General features: G+C 41.9%; 1 protein-coding gene across 10 annotated transcripts in view; it reads right to left on the bottom strand.

The window, feature by feature from the left end:
- LOC133624800 (uncharacterized) overlaps positions 1 to 13627 on the bottom strand; it is a 118215-nt gene that overhangs the window by 5697 nt on the left and 98891 nt on the right. For 8 of the 10 annotated variants that reach the window (XR_009818117.1, XR_009818120.1, XR_009818116.1 and 5 more), the window contains one exon: positions 4110 to 4179. The exons of 1 other annotated variant lie outside the window; for it this stretch is intronic. The gene's annotated coding sequence lies outside the window, so the exon portion shown is untranslated. Of the gene's footprint in view, positions 1 to 4109; positions 4180 to 12181; positions 12258 to 13627 lie in introns of those variants that run through there. One more of the 10 variants, XR_009818121.1, reaches the window with a different exon arrangement.

Raw genomic sequence — 13627 nt, 5'->3', positions numbered from 1 at the left:
TAGATAATTCCAGGCTCAGAAACTGCTCCTCAGTATGTCCAGATTAACCCACATGGATTTAAATGGTGTTGCAAGTTATTTTTAGCTGAGTGCATTACCTTAAGTTATCCCTAATCTCCCTGTAATGGTTTTGAACTGTACATATTAAATTCACATTGTCAGAGAACACGGGGACTGTTAGCTCTCAAAATTCTGCATGGGGCAACACTGTGTTCAACTTCACTCATATAAAATGGTGTGAGTTTTCTTACTGAGTCCTCCACAGAACATCCATCATGCAGAAAACATACCTCTTGCAGGTGGTCCTGGTATGATGGTAAAGAGAGCATTTTTGTGTATATGCAAGGAGTGTGGACTGAAATCCTGCTGCTGCTCAGTCATTAAATGCTTCTAACAAAGCATTAATTAATTCTTACAGCCCAAAACTCAGCCTACTTTATATGTTGGCAGCCCTACACTAGGAGGAGAAAAAAATATAGCAACTGCTGACTAATTCGTGTGGTGCTTTCACTTACACACAGAGCCAATCACGCCAAGCTACAGAATGGGACCACCATTCTTCATCCCTTTCCAGATCTGTACAGGCTCACTGGCTGCCCTGAGGACTCCAAACCCACTTTCCCCAAGGGAAAAAAGGGTACATTAAACACCAAAGGTAATAACCTAAATTCTGCAGTGGTATCGATATCCAGGATAACTTAGGGAGTGGATGTCTGAAGCACAAATGGGAAAAAAACCTCCACATTAGACCTCACTAGAGATGGGATGTGGGACTTGTTTTGCTAGATCATGGTGGTGTTTGGGCTTCTCCAGTTTTCCTTACTTCAGAATCTCATTTTTTTTGCTAAATTCTCCTGCAAGAGCTTGTGGAGGACATGCAGCCTTACTGACTATGTGTCCCTATGGCAGACTCCTCAGCAAGTCCTCAGCTAAGAAGGTTCCTCAATGGAGCTTATCTTTCATCCACAGGCTTGGGAAGGGACATTCAGAGGGTTTTTTTTTTCCTCTGAATAGTTTTAGGAATCTTACTGACTGTTCACACATGCCCAGAAGGAGTGAATGCTTTGCCAGCTCTGTAGAGGGATGATTAAAAAAAAAAAGCAAATCTGTACTTTGGGCTACTTGGTAACTGCAGCCAGGTGACACAGTGGTGCTGAGGGCCATCTTGAATCACTAGTTTTGAAATTAAAGATCTGGGACTGTAAATGTGTATCTCCAGAAAAAGCAAGATCCCAATACCCCAGTAAATGTGGGTCCCAAAGCAAGTGCTGGGACTGATTCCACAGCTGCACTCAGAGATGCAACTTAATCAGTCACCAAGAAATCTTCTCTAACAAGATCTCTGGAGCTCAGCAAAGGACCTACACAATAACAGCAAGAGGCTGGTAAAGGAATCTCAGCCTCTCTCTCACTGGCAAAAATTCCTGTATCATCCAAGCTAGCAAAATCCATCTGTTTTGGGAAACAACAGATATATCAAACATTTTGGCAAAGCCCAGGAGAAATGACAGTTCAATGATGTTGAAAAGAAAACTACCAGAGAGAGATTAGTTTGTCTGACAGTCTTTCTTTATGCTCGCTGCTAAAGAAGAACAAGAGTCCTTTCATGCATATTGAATTTACTTCTAGTGCGAATCAACCTCTGTCAGTAGGGCTGTTAGTGTTGTGGTTTAGAAAAATGGGTGATTGCTGCTCTCTGGCACCTGCCCTCTGCATACCTCACAGCATCAAAGTTTTCTAGTTACTTACTCTGCTGCAAGCAATGCTCATTTTACACCAAAGCATCACATTTTTGGCTATCGCATTCAGAACACTTCCTGCCCTGTCTATTAAAGCACTTGCCTGAGTAGGCAGACAGTACAATCAAATGGGGGTCCACAAGCCATGGAAACCTCACACTCTGGTTATGGAGATGAAAAGAGGTAAGGGAGCAAATGTTGCCTCTGTTGTTGAGTGGCAGTCCCAACTCATTTCTCACTCCACTTTGCAGGTGAAATAGCCTGGGCTGCCAGCTGTCTGGCGCCATCTCTCTCTACATGACACAACAAAACTTGATCACTGTTTTGCCACAGCTATCCCTTGAATGCTGTGTTGTTGCAGCTTGTGCAGAAACAATAATCCCTGAACAGATGCAGAATTACACAACCGCTCTCCTGAGAGTCTCTGCAGGTAGCAAATGTGTATCACACACCATCCATTCTTCTCCCAAACCCAAAACATCCATGAGCTCAAAGTTCAGATACAAAGTAAGGCCCAGAAGTTTCAGGTCCTTTTTCTCATACGACTAAGATGCTCAGCACAGTGGTTTAGATTTTGTTTCTGGCTCCTGCTGTTCTGCACATCATTCTGGCAGCCCAAAGGTGGCAGCAATCCAACTGAACTCATGGGTTGTGTCTTTCCTGGGAGTAGGCAAAACCCATGAAGCAGTAGGAATGATGTGTCATTTCCCAGCTGTGACACAGATGGGGAAAAGGACAGTGTAGCTCTGGAGCTGCTGTGGTACAGTATGGCTTGGCAGCCAGAGTGCCTCCTTTGAGGCTGCAGCAGCTGGTACCCCACAGCGCAATCCTGCTGCTTCTCTGAGCTGTGGCTCAGAAGCTCCACTCTGCAGTGCCTGAGGGCCTGCAGATGTGGGTGCCCAGTGCAACAGCAACAGCTCCCCAAGAGCTGGCCTAGGACAACTGAGGGAAGATGGAGCTGCAGGAAGAGGCTTCCTATATTCCTTCTGGTCTGTGGGAAGAGCAGTGGAGTCCCAGCCAAGCATACTACTGACACATGTAGAGAACCAATCTGATTAAAGGTCTGAAAGTGGTATTCCTTCCCAGCTCTGCCAAAGGTTACCCTATGCAGCCTCTTAGTTCTGTCTGTAGCAAGAGGATAGCAATGCTTACCCACCTTTTAAATTCATATTAAAATACTCAGGCACATTGTGATGGACCAAGGTACACTACCAGTCAATAGGAAATAAAAGACTTGCAACGTATGTTTTGTGATTTCTAGTGCAGTTCCCTTTCCAGAAGGTAAAATCATTTTGCTGGGGAAGGAACAATCACTAAACAAATTCTGCCATGCATTTGCACATGATCATTTTCTGCAAATAGCCAGAATGTGAGTGGATTTTCTCAGGACAGTGTGAGCACTTCTTTCATCACAGGATTTTCTTTTGCCAGCCTTCCAGTCAAGAAGGCAAACTGCAAAGGTGGTAAAGCTGCTCAACTTACAGTTATGGCTTCTATTGCCTATTTAAAGCATTGCCCATACTACTTATTTTCCCTAGCATGAATCTTAGAATAGCTGAACCAAGTTTAGCAAATCTTCCAACCCAAAAGATGAACCTGGAACAGTCACAAAAGTAGGCCTGAGAAGTTAAGGAACCAAACAAAGAGGCTCTGGCATCTGACAACTTTAATAACTGTAGATGCACTTCAGCTTGCTTGACCCACTACATCAGACAATGTTGACCTCATTGCTTTCTGCAAAATCATGATGCATCCCTCAATCTATGGCAGCATCACCTCAGTAAGACTAAAATAAAATCCACTGAAAGGTTTTACAAAATGCCAAGGCTACAAGATCTCCAATGTGCTTTTCTTATTGGAGCAAGAGCCAAGTACAGCTTAAATTCATTAGCTAATGTCCTGTGACAATGAAGGACAATGACAATTACTATGCAAATATCCCAGATGATTGGTTCTGTGTGAATAAAATGCAACAAATTATTGTTCTCCTGTATTAACATACCATAAAAGATTACTATCATATCCATATCCAAAAAAACCCCTACCCCTTCCAAAATGCAGACCAGTGCTAGACAAATTTGATTTTTATAGATGAAAGCTTGGTAGAAAAAGCAAGATTTTATTAGAGCCATGGATAATCATATTACATTTTATATGATATGAGGACATCACTACTGAATCAGGAAATGGATCTCAGGGCATTTTTTTTTCTCCTGGAGGCTTAACGATTCCCCTAGCATCTCTCACGTACCTCAAACATTTATCCTTGGATATAATAGCCAGAGGCATTCTCAATAGCTGTTTTTATTTATAGAGAAGTCATAAAAGATATACAATATGGAGTCTTAAAGATATGTGAAAGCCTCCTACCTCTCTCAGCACCAGTTGTTGGTACATTTCTTGCACTTGGAACAAAAAAGAAGTCAAAGTAGCCATGCACCTGGAATGGTAAAAATCATTATTTCACCCTCATTTTGTTAACAAAATTTCACTTTCCATGCAGCTTTAGTTCAAGGAAATCATAATTCTGCAAGGCTTTGAGACTCATAATAAGCATAAAAGCTCACAGAAAAAAATAAACCAGATTTATGGTTAAATAGCCTGAAGACTGGCTCTGTTTCTGAAATGAAGAAAACTATATCCTGCTATGGAGAAGGAAAATCATCTCACCACTTTCAGCAAAATGTAAGGTAGATCACACTCCTTGGAATTTTGTAATGCTCACAGGTGAAACATGAAAGGATGTGTCACCCGAGTCTGCCAAGAGTTGTAAACTTACACTAAGCAGGACCTAGGCAGGTCCACCACGGCTTCAGGTCCCCATCCTGTACCCATGTGCAGGATTTGAGCAGGCTGGAAGTTCTGACATGCTGCCAGGTCTCCAGGAGGCTGCTAATACCAGCTGCATATCAGCCAAGGCTGCTTCATCACCACTTGCCCCTTTCCAGAAAGGTGTTGGATAATTATACTGAGACACTTCTGCCAGCATTCATACACATGACCCATGACTTTTCTAACACCAATCAAGCTTGCAAAGGTGCACAAAAGGCTTGATTTTATGTACAATATCTTATGAAATCACATATTCTGGTAAGTATCCACCTATTGTTCTCAGGGACCACGTGGGACTACTCAAATGCCCAATTGCTGCAGCATCTCATCCTCCTACATCTCTGTACTCACTCTCAGTTTGTCACTCATACACTGAAGGCCTCCTGTCTACTCTCAAGCTAATGGGTCGTTTCCACAAGGCTCAACAAAAACCCAAATTTATCCTCTTGTGGCAAGCACTGGCCAGAAAGCCTCTGTCAGCAAGGGCTTTGTAACTCATCTTCAAATGAAAACAGCTTAGGGTGAATTCTGGTGTCCCAGCATGGCCCAGCTGCACAAATTACAGCTTGTCCCAAGGGCATTGATATGTGCACTGTAAGGTTTTACCACGTTGTCCCCTCCATCTCACAAACCAGCCTTTGTACATTTTCTCTTTGCAGCTGACACTTGTAATTACAAGCCACTGAGGCTGTAATATCACGTGCAACATGGAGTATGCGTATGGAGTATTGCAGATCATGAAATACAATGTCATTTTTTAGAAGTCATAAAAATATTATTGAATTCCCCGTAGCACACTCCCCAAGAGACTCAGGGATATGTTTATATACAAAAATGTCACAATCATAAAATGCCTGATTTTGCACTATTTACTTTGTGTTGTGGTGAGACAGTTATTACATGACATTTCATAAATACTGTGACTCAGAAATAATTAGTGTGCTGAATAACAAGCTTTCCACTACAATGCAGCACTATACATTTTAAACCCCTGATTTTCATGAAGCACTTACATAGTCTAGCTTAAACACTACAAATAAAAGGGAACTCTGGGGGGAAAAAATGCTGCTGTTGGGGTTTGTTCTGTTTTCTTTTCCTTTAAAGGGAGATATATGGATAGCAACAAGCCCAGGGCTGCAGTGACAAGCAGCAGTAGCTGTGCGTTTCCCAAAGGGCAGGGACAAAAGAGGCAGCATGTCTTGCTATTACGACATGAGGGAGAGGTTCCAAGAGCGTATCACGTTTGTGAGATTAAAATTAACACAAACACTGAACAAAATCCTTCTTTGAAGGAAGGAGATGATTTATAATTAAGGGAGAAACAGCACTGCACACAGCTCTGCTCTAGCCAAGGAGTCTTCCAGATTTTCACGGCTCAGCTTATAATACTCCTACTTACTTTTTTTTTCTTTTAAACACACAGTAGATTTTATTGCCTTTTTTGGATATTAATATGCAACCAATTATAAATTGTGAGTTGCAGCACTGGATAATTTCCCTTCAAGAATGCTAAGCAGGTCCTGCACTGTATCAGCTCATGTGACAGCACAGCAAAGACCATCCTCTCTGACATTTTTTAGCAGCAATTCGTAAACAGTTGCTCAGCAGGAAAAAGCTGAAGCACATCCCATCTTAGACTTCCTTGTGCTGCTGAGTTTTAACTTGCTGGATGTTCTGCTTAAAAAAAAAAATCCAAAACTTAGGATTTAGCTCAAATTATCAGGAGTAGAGATTCAGATGAAAACCAGAAAATAACAGTATCACCTATTAGTTGTAATAGAGGTACTTGCCTCAGCTTCACTCTGCTGTTGTGCTGGCACTACATTCAAAGCTGCTTCTTGTCAGAGGAAACAGGACAAATTTTGAGTGTAAGGTTACAAACCCCCCCACCAAAAGTGAAGGCAGTGTTAACTTTCATTTCATGCAGATACAGTGGAACACCACACAGAAACACTGCTCTCTATTGCACTAGTCAACAATATATCTGTAAAAGCACTCAGCTGCTAGAGGGTTTTGACAGCACAAAAAAGCCCTCTTCCCTTTTCTATTTCCTGGGATAAAGTATTTGTAAAATAACTACTCTCACACTAAGTAAAAGTATACTTATTGATAATTACTGACATTGATCTATGTAAGCATTAATCATACTGAGCCAAAATGAACCTTGACATAGGTCGCTACATCTCCACCAAGCCCAAACAGTGAGTGCTGCTCCTGAATTTCAACATGAGTATTGAACCAGTAAAAATATTACACAGAGAAGTAACTGTGGATGAAGATGCAGGTTAATTATCAATGTTGATGCAAGCTTTACATCTCTTTTCTGTTAAGAAGACCCTTCACTGTGTGGGAATGTACTTTTCTGTACTGAAATGAAAAAATGCGGAGACCAGGCTGTACGTTTTTACCCTTAATCACAGGACTCAGCTTTGGTGAGTGTCATAACTTGGTTTTGTCTGAGGTAATTTAATGTATCAGAACCTACACAGTAACACCAGCTCAAACATAAAACACTGAGCTGAGGCTATAGCTGTGATATGTAATTGCCTTTGCCTAGAAACTGCCGTCAGCATTTGTAATCCTTAATAGAGAGTTCCAAAACATCCTCCAACATTTGCAAAGCCTATAGCCTGATCTGTGTGCTGCAATATCAAGAGAGTTTAGGACAATCCAGGAATCTTGCTGCTGCACTGCTTTGTGCTTTTCAGCAAGATGTTGGCATGTTCTTTCCACACAGGCCTGTTCAGCTCCAGAGATCCTTTTCCTCTCAACACTAACACATCACCTTTCAGTTAACAGCTATTACAAAGAACTTCCAAAAACGCCTGCAGTTTGTCACTGTCTATGTTTGATGATAAATTCACAGTAAGGAAAAGAAAAAAAGTCTACTCAAAGATCAAATACCCAAGCTAATTCCTAGTCATTGTTTTTCCCTTGTTTTATCCTTTGCTCGCTCTCTCTGTCATTCCTCAGAGGTCCAAATTGGTGCAAATGAATTTCTGAATGTGAGACAACTCGATTCATCTAAGAAAGCTAATTCAGAAGCAATGATGTTTCTTCTGGTTTTTGGGTTGGTTACTTTTTTTTCTTTTTCAGGGCCCAAGAATACTCATGGGAGCTTGCTAAGGAACCATTTTGATTTGCCTGTTTGTGTAAAAATAATCCATGTTTCCTTGACATGTTGAGAATACAACATGCCAGAAATAACTTGCATTCTTTTGGAAGTCTTTCTCCTTATAAAAGTCCAGCATGCTACTGGCTTCATCAGGAGTCTAAAACATGCTTGTGGAACTTGTAAAAGGGCATTCTGATTACTGATGCAGTTAATTTGTAAGGCTAACTCATTAAATTACCAGAAACGCTAAGTCTTACAAGAAGCAATTGCTGTCTCAGGCAAAGCATGAAATGTGCTTATCTGAAAGAGGATACTTCACATCTCCTGGCTAATAATGAAATAACAGACCATCACAAACTCCCTCCAGACTCTTCTTATTTGGACATGCTCTACATCCTTTTCCAAGCCAGCATAAGCCTCTGGGAGATCCTATTCCCACTCACATCTCTGCAGTTCCAGCCCTAGCCAGGCCCAGATAGTTCAACAGAAGCCAGCAGAAGGTAACAGAGTTACCTTCACAGCTACTGGAGAAGAGTTCTGGTGTCCTGGTTTGAAGGACTGCTAGGACCATAGGGCTGAAAACATTTTATGTGACTCTTCATGGCTTGTAGCTTCTCTAGGTCACAGTGTTGTAACTGTTAAGGTTACAGATATGGAAAGGTCTCTTAAAACATTTCCCTTGCTACTAGCTATTTAAAGAGTTTACTTATTGCTGCAGGAAAAGGCTATGAAAGTTGGGAACATTGGAACATTTTTTATAGGCAATTTATCTTGTAGAGAACCTTCTGTAATGTGGTTAATCTCCAAATGCATGCCAGAAAATCCAATCTATTGGAGAAACACATCAAAGTCTTGGGATCACGTGCTGCACGGTCACTTCTACTTACTCATGTCCATTGCAGCAAAGAAATGACAGCACTTGTTAAAAGAATTTGGTGATGGAGCAAGTGTAACCAATAGTACCCAAAAGATAAAAACCCCAGCCTGATCCCTACAGGGGATGCTTTCTGCTCCATATCCTTTCTGAAAGCACACATACAGTATTGGCTTCCTGACCTGCAGCTGATTGAGAAGCATGTGTCACTGGGGTCATTAGGAAGAGTTTTAGTTTTCTGCCAATGCACAAGGTCTGCAGTTAGTTGATAAGAGCAATTAATTTGTGTTGCTGAGGGGAACTGTTTTCAGGCTCCTTCACAGACAGAGACTGTCAAAGCCGGATACATGTTCCTCAAGCAGTTCTACTTCTGGCCTCCAAAGGAGAAACATCCTGTTCAGTCCTCCTGGGCTATCAAAGAGGTTAATAATAATGGATCACATCCTCAGCTGGCATCAACTAGACTAGCTTTCTTTACCTGAAGGTGTTTTCCTTCTCCAAACTCCACCTTCGAATTGATGCAAAACAAACCCAACCACTGCTTTTACAGACATTGATTTAATTCTTCATTCTCACAGCCAGCTACCACCCAGCAATTGTAACCAAACACCTGCCTAGGGCTAGAGCAAGGTATTTAAAGTTCACCCAGGCAAAGCAATTGTTCTCCAAGAGGAGCCCATGCACTCAGGGGCAGGCTTTCACACATCACTGCTAGAAAGCTTAGGCCATGGATGAGCAAGCAGGGTTGGCACTCAGAGCCTAAACTTGGAACTGGGCCTGGGGTCTTTTTAGAGAAGGACAGAGTCAGGGTGCCATGGAAATCCTTTGCTCCTAAAAAACCCAGAGTTAGCAGAGAGCATCAAAGAATGACTTTGTCACACAAATATTCTGGTTTTAAACTGTTCTTTTAAGTGGCTGCTGCTGACCTCTGTTAGGGGTGAGGTACAAGCCTAGATGGACTTTGACAGAAATTCCAGTCCCTGGATTTCCAGGTTTCTACAGCAGGATACAGGGCAGCTTCTGGCTGCTATGATTTGCAGCTCAAGCCCAACCTGTGCCTCAGAGGCTATGAAACACCTCAGGATAAGATAAACCCCATTGCATTGGAAAAAGAGTGAGAGCCAGACACATCCTGAGTGTTTGAAGACCTCTGTGTGGAAGCTCCAGTACTTACTTTTAGTTGCTGCCTCTGTTACCCAGACTGACTGCAATATCTCCTGAACCATGTATAAACTCATCAAAACCAAAAACGTAAGGGCCGTGCTAATCCTCCCTCATTAATCTGCTGCAGCTCCTGTGGCTCTTTCATCTCTACTGTGTGGAAAGCTCAATATCGGTGCATCTGCACAGCAGCAAATTTTACAGGCATCTCCTGCCTCTGCTAGTCCCCGCTCGCAGCCATGAGTTGCATAGGCCCCAGATGGTCAACCCCACACCTGACCCTTCTAAACACAGCGGAAGTCTGCACTGGCAGTGCTGCACAGACACTTCTGCAAGCACAGAGGGAGAGATGGTATTTGCAGTTACACCCACTTACATCTTTCTACTGTGTGAAAAACTAGCACTCCTTGCTCATCTAGTTTTTGGCTAAAAAGATCTTGAATTTGATTACATCCTCAGGCACATCTGGTTTTAGCAGTGCAAACTGGATACTTGAGGAAAAAAAAAACACAAAGCAAAGGTGTTTGGGTTAAGAATGCTCTTGTGATTAAAAAATATTGAAAGTCTTCAAGTGTTTGTTTAAAGAAAATTCTCATTTAAATGCTGGCACAACTTCAACAATTTGATTTTAATTTTGAAGTGCTGAAAATGCCCTCAGATAATTTCTGTAGCATTCCAAAACCCACAAGTGATCATAGAAAGCAAGTCACTTAAGGAATCAAGTTAACTGCAGAGCTAAAATTCATTTCCTGTTTTCTAACAAAACAAAAAAAAAGCTCAATGCTCTTAAGTGTTTCTGAAAAAGTTCTTCTCATGAGCATTTTCCCTCCCAGAACAAAACAGAGTTTGCCCTTTAGAAAGCTTCTAAGAACCTCAACAAGCCATCCTAACACAAATTATTTATTGGATACTGGTACTAAGTAAACTGCTTTAGGCACTGTTTGCTTGAACCTGCAAAGAATCTAAAGTCCTTTGATTATTATGATTATAAAGATGCTCAGTGACACATATTTTACAGTATTTGTCCAACAAGTTTCATCAAAGGAGTGATGAAATCTTTTATATTAGGATTTGATCTTGCCTTTAGGATTTAAGTGAGACTTACAGACCAGCACCGAGCTTCTAGGACATCACTGTCTCTGACTTCCTGGCTCAACTGGATTCTCAAAAGATTTTCAAAATCAGAAAGCTTTGTTGGTTCAGGGTCAAAGACTGAATTAGTTTTGATTGAAACCAACCTTTGGCTCAAATTCTCTCAAATTCAGGTCTAGGTTTATTGAGGCTTCAGTTCATTGAACTTGGCTCGAGTATGTACAGCTCATTCTTCAAAGAAACCAAGTGAAATTGGGCCTCTAGCTCACCTCAGATGAGTTAACAACCCCCAGCTAGACAGGTCTCAGTAGGTTTCCTTCGCAGAGGTTTTGCCAGCAGCACCACTTGTAACATGATGTGCCTCCATCTAGCAAGATGAGATGTTGCAACTAGCTGCAAACACTGCTGTTGCCTCATACTGGTTTCAAGGGAGTAAATTCTGAAAAACGTTATGCTAGGAAAGCTGGTTTCCATTTAAAAAGGGGGGGGGGGGGAGAGAAATACGCCTCTGAGCAGGCCTTTGAATGCTCTCCTTTGTTAACTAACACACTTAACAGGCTTGAATATAGCGAGCTTCAATAGCCTGCCTCACAGGGAAAACACAAGTAAAGGAAATCAGCTTGTGATACATCAGCTCAAAGATGTGAACATACCCAACAGAGCGGTGAGCCACCATCCAGGTGGTTTACAGAAAGGAGGAAAATATTAAGAAGGTGAGTATTGTGTTGCCCTCTCTAAGGACATCCCTTCCCTTGTGATTGCTTCATTTTATTTGACCTTTATGTTCATAGAGCATTGGGACACAATGTGTTTCACCACTTTGTTTTTTCTAAAGCCTGTGGTGATCTCTGAGGAAAGCATATCCCAGCTTACCCCACTAGCACTGTCACTGAGAGTATACAGCCTGTCTACTAACAGAGGCTTCATCCCAATGTCTTCGAACTCAGTGGCAATCACCACCTCACAAAATCCTCAAATTCTGGGCAATTCTGGTGGCAGCCACTTTGACATGGTTCATGGGTACTGCCTGAAGCAGCCAGCAGCTCTGCTCTTGGTACGTAAGCATAGCCAAACACAGCTGTGAGAGTAGCCAGTGGGGATTTTGCACAAAGTATACTTTGGAAAACCTTCTAGATAATGCAGCAGGTCAGTCATGGCTTCCACTATGGTCTTAAAGGTGACAGAGACCTTCTGTCAAAGACATGGCCAAGACACCAGACAGCTGATACATGTTCAATGAACTGTAAACATCAATATGATTAGGTACATTTTTGCAGAATTAAACCAAAACCAGTTATGGGTATGGACTCAGGCATTTCCCAGGTGTGTCTGAGGGTACAGGAGCTGAGTGCCCCAAACACTCCATAGTACCAAAACAGTTTTTCTCTGATGCGGTCCATCTGACTCATGTCCACAGCTCAACTTCTGCATTATTGCTTCACATCTGAGGAGGAAAACATGTAGCTATCTTTAATATAAATACCATTTTGAATTATTTAGCCTTCTGCTATTGTCAAGGCAGAACAATCTCCAAGAGTGCAAATTTTGATAGAATTTGACTATCTCAAAGATCTCCACAAACTTCATAGTAACACCCAGTTTCTGAAAGTTTTTTTTCCCCCAAGGGATCAGCAATTGCATGCTTCAGCTGGTGATGCTTACCTTGAGATACCAAAATGCACTCTTTATCTCGTGGAAGACAAATAAGGTCATTTTAGGTATTGATAAAAGGCACATAAAAATTGATACCCACTGAATCATTACTTAGAAAGCAGTCAACAACTTCTCTGTTTTCATCTTCCTATCATTCTCCAGCTTTAGTGACTACCCCAATATTCCCAATATCCAGTTCCCCACAGCAGCTCTCATTTGGTTTACCATAATCTTCATATAATTAACCTACACTCACTCTTCATCGGCATATCTGCTTGGAGGAAATTAGAGGTAAGTTAATTCGTTGTTGATTCTGTTGATATAATAGATTTCATGTGTTAATCCTGACGTATGTGGTTTGAGGAGGGGGTAGCGAGGGCTGTTTTGCTGGTTTTGGTACTTTTTCTCCTCTGTGCCTAGCACATGTGGTAAGGCAACAGCAATAAATCAGAACAAAGGAAATAAAGCATTAAGGCTTTAGGGAACATGTGTTTTAGAAGAAAAACTTGGCTTGCCACTAAAAGCAGTATTGCCTTATAATGGATGTTTAAAATTCAGATGTAGAAAGAGACAGAAACACTTACATAAATACAAGTGACTTAAAGGTCTGTGCAGGTCCAACAGTACTGCAAGCCAGTCCATTTTCTCAGCTCTTTCTGGACCTGGCCAGACAGACCCCATGCTCCAAACCAGCAAGAGTAAAACAAAAGCAGCAGTAATACAATCTCATCTCTAAGCAATGCTGCAACACATTAGGTTGCAGACAAAGGATTCAAGAATCAACACCAACTCAGGCAACTGACATATTGTTTTCCATGATCAGGACTCTCCAGCTGCTGTTGGCAGCCCTATTGTGAATCAGTGTCAACTAGGAAAAGGCTGCTGGAGGAGTAATTTGCCTTCCCTGGGATCTGTACATCCCTCACACCACAGTGGTATGGGAGAAGTTTTGCATAGCAAGAAGGAACTCTGCTGAGACTCTGTTCCCAGCCTTGGGTGGTCAGAAACTATGCAACAGAAGTAATGACTACTCTGCAGTAGATTTTCCAAGATATTTAAGAGCCTCAACACAGAGAGAGGTGCCTGGTGGGGTTTTCCAAGGCTTCAAGGTGGGTCAGGCTCTTCAGCCTCAATCCCTGAGATAAGAATTTTCCTCCTCTC

The sequence above is a fragment of the Colius striatus genome, chromosome 2 (genome assembly GCF_028858725.1).
Source record: "Colius striatus isolate bColStr4 chromosome 2, bColStr4.1.hap1, whole genome shotgun sequence".
Lineage (NCBI taxonomy): Eukaryota > Metazoa > Chordata > Aves > Coliiformes > Coliidae > Colius > Colius striatus.
The sequence above is the reverse complement of the archived record's forward strand: the minus strand, read 5'-3'. Positions and strand labels throughout refer to the sequence as shown.